Source organism: Ranitomeya variabilis, chromosome 3, assembly GCF_051348905.1.
Source record: "Ranitomeya variabilis isolate aRanVar5 chromosome 3, aRanVar5.hap1, whole genome shotgun sequence".
Lineage (NCBI taxonomy): Eukaryota > Metazoa > Chordata > Amphibia > Anura > Dendrobatidae > Ranitomeya > Ranitomeya variabilis.
Genome location: NC_135234.1, coordinates 360,169,137 through 360,182,049, shown reverse-complemented (window position 1 = coordinate 360,182,049; position 12,913 = coordinate 360,169,137). Strand labels below are relative to the sequence as shown.

Below are 12,913 nucleotides of genomic sequence, written 5' to 3'. Positions count from 1 at the left end.
AATGGAGGGTTATACTCATTTATTTCATAGTATTTATAGTGGACATAATTGGTTCAGGCATAAGCTCTATGTATGGTGTGTTAAAGTCCCAAAAACTCCCCATAGGTAAATGAGGGGTCAGAAACCAAAACAGGGAAAGAGAGACACATGGGAGGCGGAAATCCCCCATTATGTCAATCACATCCTGCATACACACCAAATAACCAATTGTATACAGCCACGTTTTTTAAAAAAATAATAAATAACGAACAATGAGTGTAATCTCAAATATTATTTAATGCATCTCTTCACACAGTGTATCAAGTTCTATTAATCAACATCATAAATTGCAAAAAAATATTAATTTCACAAACTGGGACATCTGAAAAGAGAAGAAAAAAAGAAATAGAAGTTAAAATCCATGTAAAATTTTACAGGAAGATTGTCATAACAATGAGGATATAGCTGAACTTATCACTATTCTTTTATAGAATCTGATTAATCTTGAAGTCTACATTAAGACCATATGGTTTTAACGTATTTAATTTCATGATCCACTCCAATTCTCTTTTTTTGAGTAATCGAATACGATCACCCCCTCTCCTCTGTACAGGAATTATATCTATGATGCGAAAACGCAGTTGTTTTTCTGTATGCGATTTTTCAACAAAATGTTTGGATACTGGTAGATCCATACGTTTTTTCCTTATGGTATGTCGGTGTTGATTGATCCGTGTTTTAAAATCACATGTTGTCTCACCGACATACCATAAGGAACAAGGACATTGCAACAGGTAAACTACAAACTCTGAATCACATGTCAAAAAATGTTGTATCTCATATTTTTTCTGAGTCACAGGATGAACAAAACTGGATCCTTTTAACATTAATGTACAATTAACACATGAAAGACATGGGAAACAACCTCTTCTATTTTGTCCAGAAAGTGTGGTTTGATTGGATTTTTTGAAAGAACCAATGTCTGATTTTATTAAATTAGAGGCAATCGTACGGTTTCGCCTGTACGAGAACAAGGGTGGTTTTGAAAATTCTGGTACATGTGGTAAACATTTATGTAACATACTCCAATGTTTCAGTATGATATTTGAAATCCCACTACTTTCCTCACAAAAGGCTGTCACCAATGGTATACGATCAGAAACCTTCTTTTTAAATTTTTTCTGAAAAAGGTCTTCCCTTTTAATAGAGTCAGCTTTATTTTTTTGTGCTTCCAATAAATTTTTTGGGTACCCCCTATCCACAAATTTTCTAAGAGTCCCCTCCATAGATTTTTCCAACGAGTCTTTTTCACTCTCAATTCTCTTGGTTCTAATTAGTTGGCTAAAAGGGATGGATTCTTTAGTTTTTCTTGGGTGTTGGCTACTGAAGAGCAATAGGTCATTTTTATCAGTCACCTTTGTATATAACTGGGTGATAAGTCGATTGTTTTTAATTTTGACATTGACATCCAAAAATTGGATTTCATTGTTCGAATGCACCAGGGTAAATTTAATAGTGTTGTCTATTGTGTTTAAATAGTCATGGAATTCCACCAATGAATCCTCTGAACCAGTCCAGATTAGGAAGATGTCATCTATGTATCTCCACCACGCCGCTACATAGCAGTAGTGGTGGGACACATAGATGACATCCTCCTCCAAAACACTCATGACAATATTTGCGTACGCGGGTGCCATGTTGGCACCCATGGCCACGCCTCTCAACTGTAAATAAAAAGTGTCACCAAACAAAAAATTGTTTCTGGTTAATACCAGTTCTAACAGTTGTACTATAAAATTTCTTGCTTCGTCAGAGTATTCTGTGGCCTGCAATTTTTTATTGACAGCATTCAATCCTTTGTTATGTTGAATAGATGTGTATAGTGATGTTACATCGAATGATGCTAAAATAACATTTCCAACTATTTCTATTCCACCTATTTTTTCAAGAAAATCGGTGGTGTCTTTAACGAAGGACTCCGCATGACTGGCAATGGGGTTCAGGATCCTATCAAGAAAAACTCCAATATGTGATAAAATGGAGTCACATCCAGAGACAATGGGCCGACCCGGAGGATGCACGAGAGACTTATGTATCTTTGGCAAAGTATATATAACTGGGGTGATTGGACACCCAATGGTCAAATATTCATGTAAATCCAGGTCAATAATACATAGTTCAAGGGCATTATCTAGAATAATCTTAATGTCCCTTGCAATATCAAATTTTGGATCATGAGAAAGTCTCTCGTACACCTCCGGGTCAGCCAACTGCCCCCGGATTTCCTGAAGATAGTCCCCCTTATTCATTACAACTACTGCACCACCTTTATCGGCACTCTTGATGATTATATTTTCATCATGTGCCAGTTCATGTAGAGCCTCCATTTCATTTTTAGACATGTTGGGGTGCATAAAATTTTTTGTACATTTACCTTTAAATATTTTTATATCATCATTAACAGCGGATATGAATGCGTCTATCACAGGGGGGTTTTCAGATGGTGTGAAATTACTTTTTTTGGACAATGCTAGCTGTTTACAATTAAATTCACTATTAGGAACTTTATCCATTTGGACTTTGCCGGAAAACCATTCCTTTAACTTAATAGATCTAAAAAAACGCTGCATATAAATGTTCAATTGGAACCAATTCACATGAGTGCTCAAACCAAACGATAATCCCTTATTCAATACTGACATCTGATTTTCAGTCAGAGCTTTATCTGAGATATTTATTACCAGACTTGTTCCTTGCTCCTTGTTGACATCTGTTTCTGTCCTGGTGATTTGTTTTTCCCTCTTTTCTCTTTTTTGCCGTCTCCAGTGTTTTTTTCCTCCCCTTTTCCTGTTGGTTTCATTTTTTCTTTTAATAAGTCCGTTTCTGAAAAAATTGTGGTCAGATAGCATATTATCAACATTGGAATTTATAAAATTAACCCCATTGTTCCACTGACCTTTTCTCCAGGTTCCTGAATTTTCTCTTTGCCAGTTATAGATGTTTCCATCTCTATAGTCATCCATATCTCGATTCCACTTTCTACATTTTACATCTTCTAATTCAATATGCAGTTTGTCCATTTTAGTTTTTAGTGACTCTTTGAAAGTATTGAATTCTTCCTCCTTCATGAGGCACTTAATTTCCAGTTCCACCTGTGTTATTTCAGAGTTAAGTCTTTTAGTTTCCTGTTGTAGATATTCTATATTCAAGAGAATAATGTCCAAACCATATTTGTTTGAGATCATACAAAACTTAGCACAAAACGATGCATCATTAGACATTAGATTTGGGCGGATATTGGAGCGGAGTCCTCTTGGTATTTTTTTGGCTGAAAAAGAAAAAACAAAAATAAAAATAAAAAATAAAAAATTCTGAATGCAAGACCATTTCAACAGTGTTTGGGAAGACGCTGCACTACAATTTGGTAATATAAGATACTGTTCCGATTTTGAACCATATACTATGTTTTGTGGAAATTTGCATCAGAATTTTTTATTTTTTATTTTTATTTTTGTTTTTTCTTTTTCGTTTTCCATTCTATTGTGTTTTTTTCACAATTCAGTTTGGGCTATGGATAAATTGCCTGAATCTGGTGTCTTTGCTTATACCAGTGAGGATGGAGATAGAATTTTGGGTGGAATGGAAATGGATGCTGCTTTCCTTAGTACACCATCGCTATATGATTTGAAAATCAAGTATGAGAATGTTACTAGAAAATTTATGACCGTACAATTACATTTGATAACTCTAAGTGAATATTTTAAGGCCAAAAAAATACCAAGAGGACTCCGCTCCAATATCCGCCCAAATCTAATGTCTAATGATGCATCGTTTTGTGCTAAGTTTTGTATGATTTCAAACAAATATGGTTTGGACATTATTCTCTTGAATATAGAATATCTACAACAGGAAACTAAAAGACTTAACTCTGAAATAACACAGGTGGAACTGGAAATTAAGTGCCTCATGAAGGAGGAAGAATTCAATACTTTCAAAGAGTCACTAAAAACTAAAATGGACAACCTGCGTATTGAATTAGAAGATGTAAAACGTAGAAAGTGGAATCGAGATATGGATGACTATAGAGATGGAAACATCTATAACTGGCAAAGAGAAAATTCAGGAACCTGGAGAAAAGGTCACTGGAACAATGGGGTTAATTTTATAAATTCCAATGTTGAATATGCTATCTAACCACAATTTTTTCAGAAACGGACTTATTAAAAGAAAAAATGAAACCAACAGGAAAAGGGGAGAAAAAAACACTGGAGACGGCAAAAAAGAGAAAAGAGGGAAAAACAATTCACCAGGACAGAAACAGATGTCAACAAGGAGCAAGGAACAAGTCTGGTAATAAATATCTCAGATAAAACTCTGACTGAAAATCAGATGTCAGTATTGAATAAGGGATTATCGTTTGGTTTGAGCACTCGTGTGAATTGGTTCCAATTGAACATGGATATGCAGCGTTTTTTTAGATCTATTAAGTTAAAGGAATGGTTTTCCGGCAAAGTCCAAATGGATAAAGTTCCTAATAGTGAATTTAATTGTAAACAGCTAGCATTGTCCAAAAAAAGTAATTTCACACCATCTGAAAACCCCCCTGTGATAGACGCATTCATATCCGCTGTTAATGATGATATAAAAATATTTAAAGGTAAATGTACAAAAAATTTTATGCACCCCAACATGTCTAAAAATGAAATGGAGGCTCTACATGAACTGGCACATGATGAAAATATAATCATCAAGAGTGCCGATAAAGGTGGTGCAGTAGTTGTAATGAATAAGGGGGACTATCTTCAGGAAATCCGGGGGCAGTTGGCTGACCCGGAGGTGTACGAGAGACTTTCTCATGATCCAAAATTTGATATTGCAAGGGACATTAAGATTATTCTAGATAATGCCCTTGAACTATGTATTATTGACCTGGATTTACATGAATATTTGACCGTTGGGTGTCCAATCACCCCAGTTATATATACTTTGCCAAAGATACATAAGTCTCTCGTGCATCCTCCGGGTCGGCCCATTGTCTCTGGATGTGACTCCATTTTATCACATATTGGAGTTTTTCTTGATAGGATCCTGAACCCCATTGCCAGTCATGCGGAGTCCTTCGTTAAAGACACCACCGATTTTCTTGAAAAAATAGGTGGAATAGAAATAGTTGGAAATGTTATTTTAGCATCATTCGATGTAACATCACTATACACATCTATTCAACATAACAAAGGATTGAATGCTGTCAATAAAAAATTGCGGGCCACAGAATACTCTGAGGAAGCGAGAAATTTTATAGTACAACTGTTAGAACTGGTATTAACCAGAAACAATTTTTTGTTTGGTGACACTTTTTATTTACAGTTGAGAGGCGTGGCCATGGGTGCCAACATGGCACCCGCGTACGCAAATATTGTCATGAGTGTTTTGGAGGAGGATGTCATCTATGTGTCCCACCACTACTGCTATGTAGCGGCGTGGTGGAGATACATAGATGACATCTTCCTAATCTGGACTGGTTCAGAGGATTCATTGGTGGAATTCCATGACTATTTAAACACAATAGACGACACTATTAAATTTACCCTGGTGCATTCGAACAATGAAATCCAATTTTTGGATGTCAATGTCAAAATTAAAAACAATCGACTTATCACCCAGTTATATACAAAGGTGACTGATAAAAATGACCTATTGCTCTTCAGTAGCCAACACCCAAGAAAAACTAAAGAATCCATCCCTTTTAGCCAACTAATTAGAACCAAGAGAATTGAGAGTGAAAAAGACTCGTTGGAAAAATCTATGGAGGGGACTCTTAGAAAATTTGTGGATAGGGGGTACCCAAAAAATTTATTGGAAGCACAAAAAATAAAGCTGACTCTATTAAAAGGGAAGACCTTTTTCAGAAAAAATTTAAAAAGAAAGTTTCTGATCGTATACCATTGGTGACAGCCTTTTGTGAGGAAAGTAGTGGGATTTCAAATATCATACTGAAACATTGGAGTATGTTACATAAATGTTTACCACATGTACCAGAATTTTCAAAACCACCCTTGTTCTCGTACAGGCGAAACCGTACGATTGCCTCTAATTTAATAAAATCAGACATTGGTTCTTTCAAAAAATCCAATCAAACCACACTTTCTGGACAAAATAGAAGAGGTTGTTTCCCATGTCTTTCATGTGTTAATTGTACATTAATGTTAAAAGGATCCAGTTTTGTTCATCCTGTGACTCAGAAAAAATATGAGATACAACATTTTTTGACATGTGATTCAGAGTTTGTAGTTTACCTGTTGCAATGTCCTTGTTCCTTATGGTATGTCGGTGAGACAACATGTGATTTTAAAACACGGATCAATCAACACTGACATACCATAAGGAAAAAACGTATGGATCTACCAGTATCCAAACATTTTGTTGAAAAATCGCATACAGAAAAACAACTGCGTTTTCGCATCATAGATATAATTCCTGTACAGAGGAGAGGGGGTGATCGTATTCGATTACTCAAAAAAAGAGAATTGGAGTGGATCATGAAATTAAATACGTTAAAACCATATGGTCTTAATGTAGACTTCAAGATTAATCAGATTCTATAAAAGAATAGTGATAAGTTCAGCTATATCCTCATTGTTATGACAATCTTCCTGTAAAATTTTACATGGATTTTAACTTCTATTTCTCTTTTTCTTCTCTTTTCAGATGTCCCAGTTTGTGAAATTAATATTTTTTTGCAATTTATGATGTTGATTAATAGAACTTGATACACTGTGTGAAGAGATGCATTAAATAATATTTGAGATTACACTCATTGTTCGTTATTTATTATTTAAAAAAAAAAACGTGGCTGTATACAATTGGTTATTTGGTGTGTATGCAGGATGTGATTGACATAATGGGGGATTTCCGCCTCCCATGTGTCTCTCTTTCCCTGTTTTAGTTTCTGACCCCTCATTTACCTATGGGGAGTTTTTGGGACTTTAACACACCATACATAGAGTTTATGCCTGAACCAATTATGTCCACTATAAATACTATGAAATAAATGAGTATAACCCTCCATTCATGGCTTTATAGCAATATTTGTCCTTTAATAAGTGACAAAAAAACTCAATCATTTTTTTAGTTTATTATATTATGCATTCTCTCCTACATATTGCTATTGCTTATATTATAATGCTGCACAGATACAAGTTGTCAGGTTTTTTTTTATTTTTTTCTGCCTGTCTGAAGTCTGTATGGCCATATACCTTTTCCAAGATGGCGCTTATGACTTCAAAGCACCATTGCACAGGTGCGGAGCATAATGCTCTAGGTCCGGACTGCAGCTGCCATAGACATGTGCAGTTACAACAGGAGGACGCCGGAATCTCCAGCACCTGCTATATTATCTTTGTAAGTGCACGTTTTTTCTATTTTCACAAACATGGGACACCTGAGGATATTAAATTGCTTATTAATATATTTTTAAAGTTTACCACTGTGCACTATATGGCACTTTTTTATATATAATGTATATGATACAGATTTATCACAGTGGCACTGTTGCACTTTTTTGGTCAGATGACTATTGCTGATCTGATGTCCAAAATAACTTAATATGTTCAATTGTATACAATGAATGTTTTCTATATATACCCACCTTGTCTGTACTAACACTGCTTGAAAAAGGATAAAGATATCCGAAACGTCGCCACGCCGTTCAGGCATTAAAGCCCTTTTTTTTCTATTTTTTTTGTGCTGTCTTTCTTTTTTTCATCTATATATATATATATATATATATATATATATATATATATATATATATATATATATATATATATATACACACACACACACACTATACGGGTGTACAGCGTGTGTGCATATTTATCTTTAGTAAATGGCTCCAGGCTGCGCTGTTAAAAAATAAACAAACCCAGTTACTCACCTCTTTCTCCAGTGTCCAGTACTAGCTCCGGCTCCTAGCCCAGCAGTGCAGGGAATCCCGAAATCCGGGAAGCACATCGCCGCCTCTGTGCCTGCTGTACTATAACTACAATGGAGAGTGATCCCAGGACCGCTCACTAGACGGTCCTGGGAAAGCACCACATCACGTCACAGAACAGCCCGGCACATGTGCAGAGGTGGTGATGCACAACCCAGAATGCATAGCGTTGGGATTTCGGAATTCCCTGCACTGCCGGAGACAGCGCTGGACACCGGAGAGAGAGTTGAATAACTGGGTTTGTTTATTTTTTAACAGTGCAGCTTAGGGCCATTATATACAGTTAGGTCCATATATATTTGGACAGAGACAACATTTTTCTAATTTTGGTTATAGACATTATCACAATGAATTTTAAACAAAACCATTCAGATGCAGTTGAAGTTCAGACTTTCAGCTTTCATTTGAGGGTATCCACATTTAAATTGGATGAAGTGTTTAGGAGTGTCAGCTCCTTAACATGTGCCACCCTGTTTTTAAAGGGTCCAAAAGTAATTGGACAATTGACTCCAATGCTATTTCATGGACAGGTGTGGGCAATCCCTTCGTTATGTCATTCTCAATTAAGCAGATAAAAGGCCTGGAGTTGATTTGAGGTGTGGTGCTTGCATTTGGAAGGTTTTGCTGTGAAGTAAACATGCGGTCAAAGGAGCTCTCCGTGTAGGTGAAACAAGCCATCCTTAAGCTGCGAAAACAGAAAAAACCCATCCGAGAAATTGCTACAATATTAGGAGTGGCAAAATCTACAGTTTGGTACAGCCTGAGAAAGAAAGAAAGCACTGGTGAACTCAACAATGCAAAAAGACCTGGGCGCCCACGGAAGACAACAGTGGTGGATGATCGCAGAATAATCTCCATGGTGAAGAGAAACCCCTTCACAACAGCCAACCAAGTGATCAACACTCTCCAGGAGGTCGGCGTATCAATATCCAAATCTACCATAAAGAGAAGACTGCATGAAAGTAAATACAGAGGGTTCACTGCACGGTGCAAGCCACTCATAAGCATCAAGAATAAAGAGGCTAGACTGGACTTTGCTAAAAAAAATCTAAAAAAACCAGCACAGTTCTGGAAGAACATTCTTTGGACAGATGAAACCAAGATCAACCTCTACCAGAATGATGGAAAGAGAAAAGTATGGCTAAGGCGTGGTACAGCTCATGATCCAAAGCATACCACATCATCTGTAAAACACGGCGGAAGCACTGTGATGGCTTGGGCATGCATGGCTGCCAGTGGCACTGGGTCACTAGTGTTCATGGATGATGTGACACAAGACAGAAGCAGCCAAATTAATTCTGAGGTATTCAGAGCCATACTGTGTGCTCAGATCCAGCCAAATGCAGCCAAACTGATTGGTCATCGTTTCATACTACAGATGGACAATGACCCAAAGCATAAAGCCAAAGCAACCCAGGAGTTTATTAAAGCAAAGAAGTGGAATATTCTTGAATGGCCAAGTCAGTCACCTGATCTCAACCCAATTGAGCATGCATTTCACTTGTTAAAGACTAAACTTCAGACAGAAAGGCCCACAAACAAACAGCAACTGAAAACCACCGCAGTGAAGGCCTGGCCGAGCATCAAAAAGGAGGAAACAGCGTCTGGTGATGTCCATGAGTTCAAGACTTCAGGCAGTCATTGCCAACAAAGGGCTTTCAACCAAGTACTAAAAATGAACATTTTATTTAAAATTATTGAATCTGTCCAATTACTTTTGGTCCCTTTAAAAACAGGGTGGCACATGCTAAGGAGCTGAAACTCCTAAACCCTTCATCCAGTTTTAATGTGGATACCCTCAAATGAAAGCTGAAAGTCTGAACTTCAACTGCATCTGAATTGTTTTGTTTAAAATTCATTGTGGTAATGTCTATAACCAAAATTAGAAAAATGTTGTCTCTGTCCAAATATATATGGACCTAACTGTATATGCAAGAAAGCTGGAAGAAGAGTGGCTCAACTGAGATTGTTGCTGAGGACTCAGTTGCTGCTAGAGCAGGGGTTGGCTTCCGCCCGTACTTAACATGCATCCATGAAGAAAGACCTCCGCGCTGCTGAAGTCCTATACAAATCATTTATTGCATTACAAAGTTCCAAAAGTGCCAGACCATCATCACCCACCCACATATATACATATATATACACACACACTGTTCGGGCGTACAGTGTGCATATATATATATATATATATATATATATATATATATATATATATATATATATATATATATAGCTCTGGAGATTGGATCGGAATTAATTCCAATCTTTCGGTATGATCACCCCGATCTGATCCTATCTTTCCAGTGATCGGCCAACACTAGTTGGAATCAGTAGGCCTCACTACATTATATTACCCTCAAAGTTTCCCTTGAAGGCAAAAATCACATAGTATTTTATATCAGCACCTTATAGTCTAGCATTTTTCATATTTCTGCAAAATAAACTTTGCAATAATAATGCATAATGGAATTGTTTTAATACAATGTTAAATGGTTAAGTAGCTTACCAGAGTCATGCAGAAGGAACTGCTGCTGGACACCATCAATACTGATCTCCTGGAACTCCAGGGGGATAACAAATTGATCAAGGGTTTGAGGTAACCTTGGGATATTGCCAAGTTGCCTTGCTAATCGTATTGTCCTCTTCAGTGATGCTTTCCTTGGGAGAAGTGCTGCAACATTAGAATGGGCTCCTGAAACGACGTCTGTGAGAATCTGTTGTGGTGTCTCCTGTGTTGTCCTTGCACTGGTGACTGCCTCATTAACAAGTCGGATTGCTTCAGGTCTTGCAGCTTGTGCTGCGTGACTGTGAAGAGTGACTACTTTCACAACTTCGCCAGATTCTTCATTGGTCCAAACACGTCCCTTGCAAGTCGACCGTTTTTCACATACCCAGATGGAATGGACATCATCAGCGGTTCATTTTGTAAATAAGTAAATGTGATTCTCATGGACCAACTTCCTCCTTCCACATTTGGAAAGAACTGAATTCATAGTTGTAGATAGTAAATTGCTGTGGAAGCTGACTGATTTTTTGTGGCAGTACACTTCTCTCTTTGTGGAGATTTCAGACACTGCTATATTCTGATGTACAGATGGAATAAAAGCTAGTCTAATGTAACTTGCAGGACATGTGACCTGCTACTTGTTACATCTGCAACAAAACTTGCAACAAAGCAGGTCAGTGCTGGGTCAGGTAAAAGTTCAAAATTGTTTAGATTTTAGGCCTCTTGCACACTGTAATTTTAGAGTGGTTTCACACTTGTGTTTGTGGCCGCCAGAGGTCGATCCGCTCTGGATCTGACATCCAGCTGACCCCGGGGCAATGCTGGCGGAATGCTGGCATTCCGCTTGCATTACCCATAGAAGTGAACGGCTGGGTTCCGCGATCTGCAGCCGCCTGTTCGCTTTCGTAAAGCCGCATTCCGCTATCAGTGTCAGAACAAAAAGAAGAGCATTTTCTTCTTTTTGTTCCGCTGCAGGTTAGCGGAATGCGGCATTACAGAAGTGAATGGGCGGCCTGTAGTGCATATGTAGCGGAAGTGTGAAAGCACCCTTATGCTGCCTCTGTTTTAGAACTCCAAAGCACGTGCTTTACTGGCATTTTTCAGAGCGCTTTTGTGAGCGCGCTCGGTAATGACCCATAAGATACAGGCTATTGATGAATGCTAAGTGCTCAAAAATAGCTCCTGTAATAAAATAAAAAGAGCTGGCCGAAACAACACCTCGCTTTTTCAGCTATTGACTTATCTACTATATAATTGTCTAAGGGTCACTTTCGTCTTTCTGTCTGTAACGTTTTATTCGTATATTCATTGGTCGCGGCGTCTGTCTGTCATGTAAATTCAAGTCGCTGATTGGTCGTGGCAAAACGCTCACGACCATTGCCACGACCAATCAGCGACAGTCACAGTCTGCCAGAAAAATGGCCACTGCTTCACTGCCCTGCACTCACCGCTGACTGCTCACACAGGGTTAATGCCAGCATTAACGGATCACGGTGTACCACACTCCATTAACGCTGCTATTAACCCTGTGTGACCAACTTTTCGCTATTGATGGTGCCTATGCAGCATCAATAGTGAAAAGATGTAATGTTAAAAATAATAATAAAAAAAAGTTATTCTCACCCCCTCCGACGTCGCGCTGTCCTCCGCGCCTCTCTCCGGTGCACGCCGTGCCTTCTAGTCTGAACGATGCTATGCGTCCAGGACCTGTGATGACGTCACGGTCATGTGACCGCGACGTCATCGTAGGTCCTATGCTCAGACCGGAAGCCACCGCCAGCACTGCAGAGAGGCGCGAGGACTTCAGGGCCCATGGCTGAGGTGAGTATAATTTTATTATTTTTTTAACACGAATATAGTGCCCACATTCCTAGACTACATGGGCAGTGCAATATACTACGTGACCAGTGCAATATACTACGTCGGCTGGCCAATATACTACGTGCGCTGTGCAATTTACTACGTGGACTGTGCAATTTACTACGTACGCTGTGCAATTTACTACGTGGACCGTGCAATTTACTACATGCGCTGTCCAAAATACTACGTTGGCTGTCCAATATACTACGTGGCCTGTGCAATGTACTACGTGGACTGTCCAATATACTACATAACCTGTGCAGCATATCACGTGGCTGCGCCTTCTAGAATACCCGATACGTTAGAATCAGGCCACCATCTAGTATATTCAAAATTGGCAATCTTTTTAGCGATTTTCCAGTGCTTAGCACTTGGGAAAGTGGCTACTGTGAAAGAGGTATTAGGGCTAAAACACAAGGCCGAAATTCCCTGCCTAATTTGGGGCCGAAACATCTGGGGGCAAAAAACTGGGGTCGAAACATCTGGGGGCGAACTGCTGGGGGCGAAACATCCGGGGGCTACTTGCTGGGGGTGAAACATCCAGGGACGAAACATCCGGGGGCAAACTGCTGGGG

The 12,913-nt window shown here is 38.6% G+C and overlaps 1 long non-coding RNA gene across 1 annotated transcript; it reads right to left on the bottom strand.

Annotated features, from left to right (window-relative positions):
* Positions 1–278: 278 nt before the first annotated feature.
* LOC143818234 (uncharacterized) lies at positions 279–3,015 on the bottom strand. The gene is made up of 3 exons (XR_013224404.1): positions 2,936–3,015; positions 2,721–2,862; positions 279–361 (listed from the first exon to the last, which is right to left on the bottom strand). It is a non-coding gene; the product is annotated as an uncharacterized LOC143818234 (long non-coding RNA).
* Positions 3,016–12,913: the final 9,898 nt, after the last annotated feature.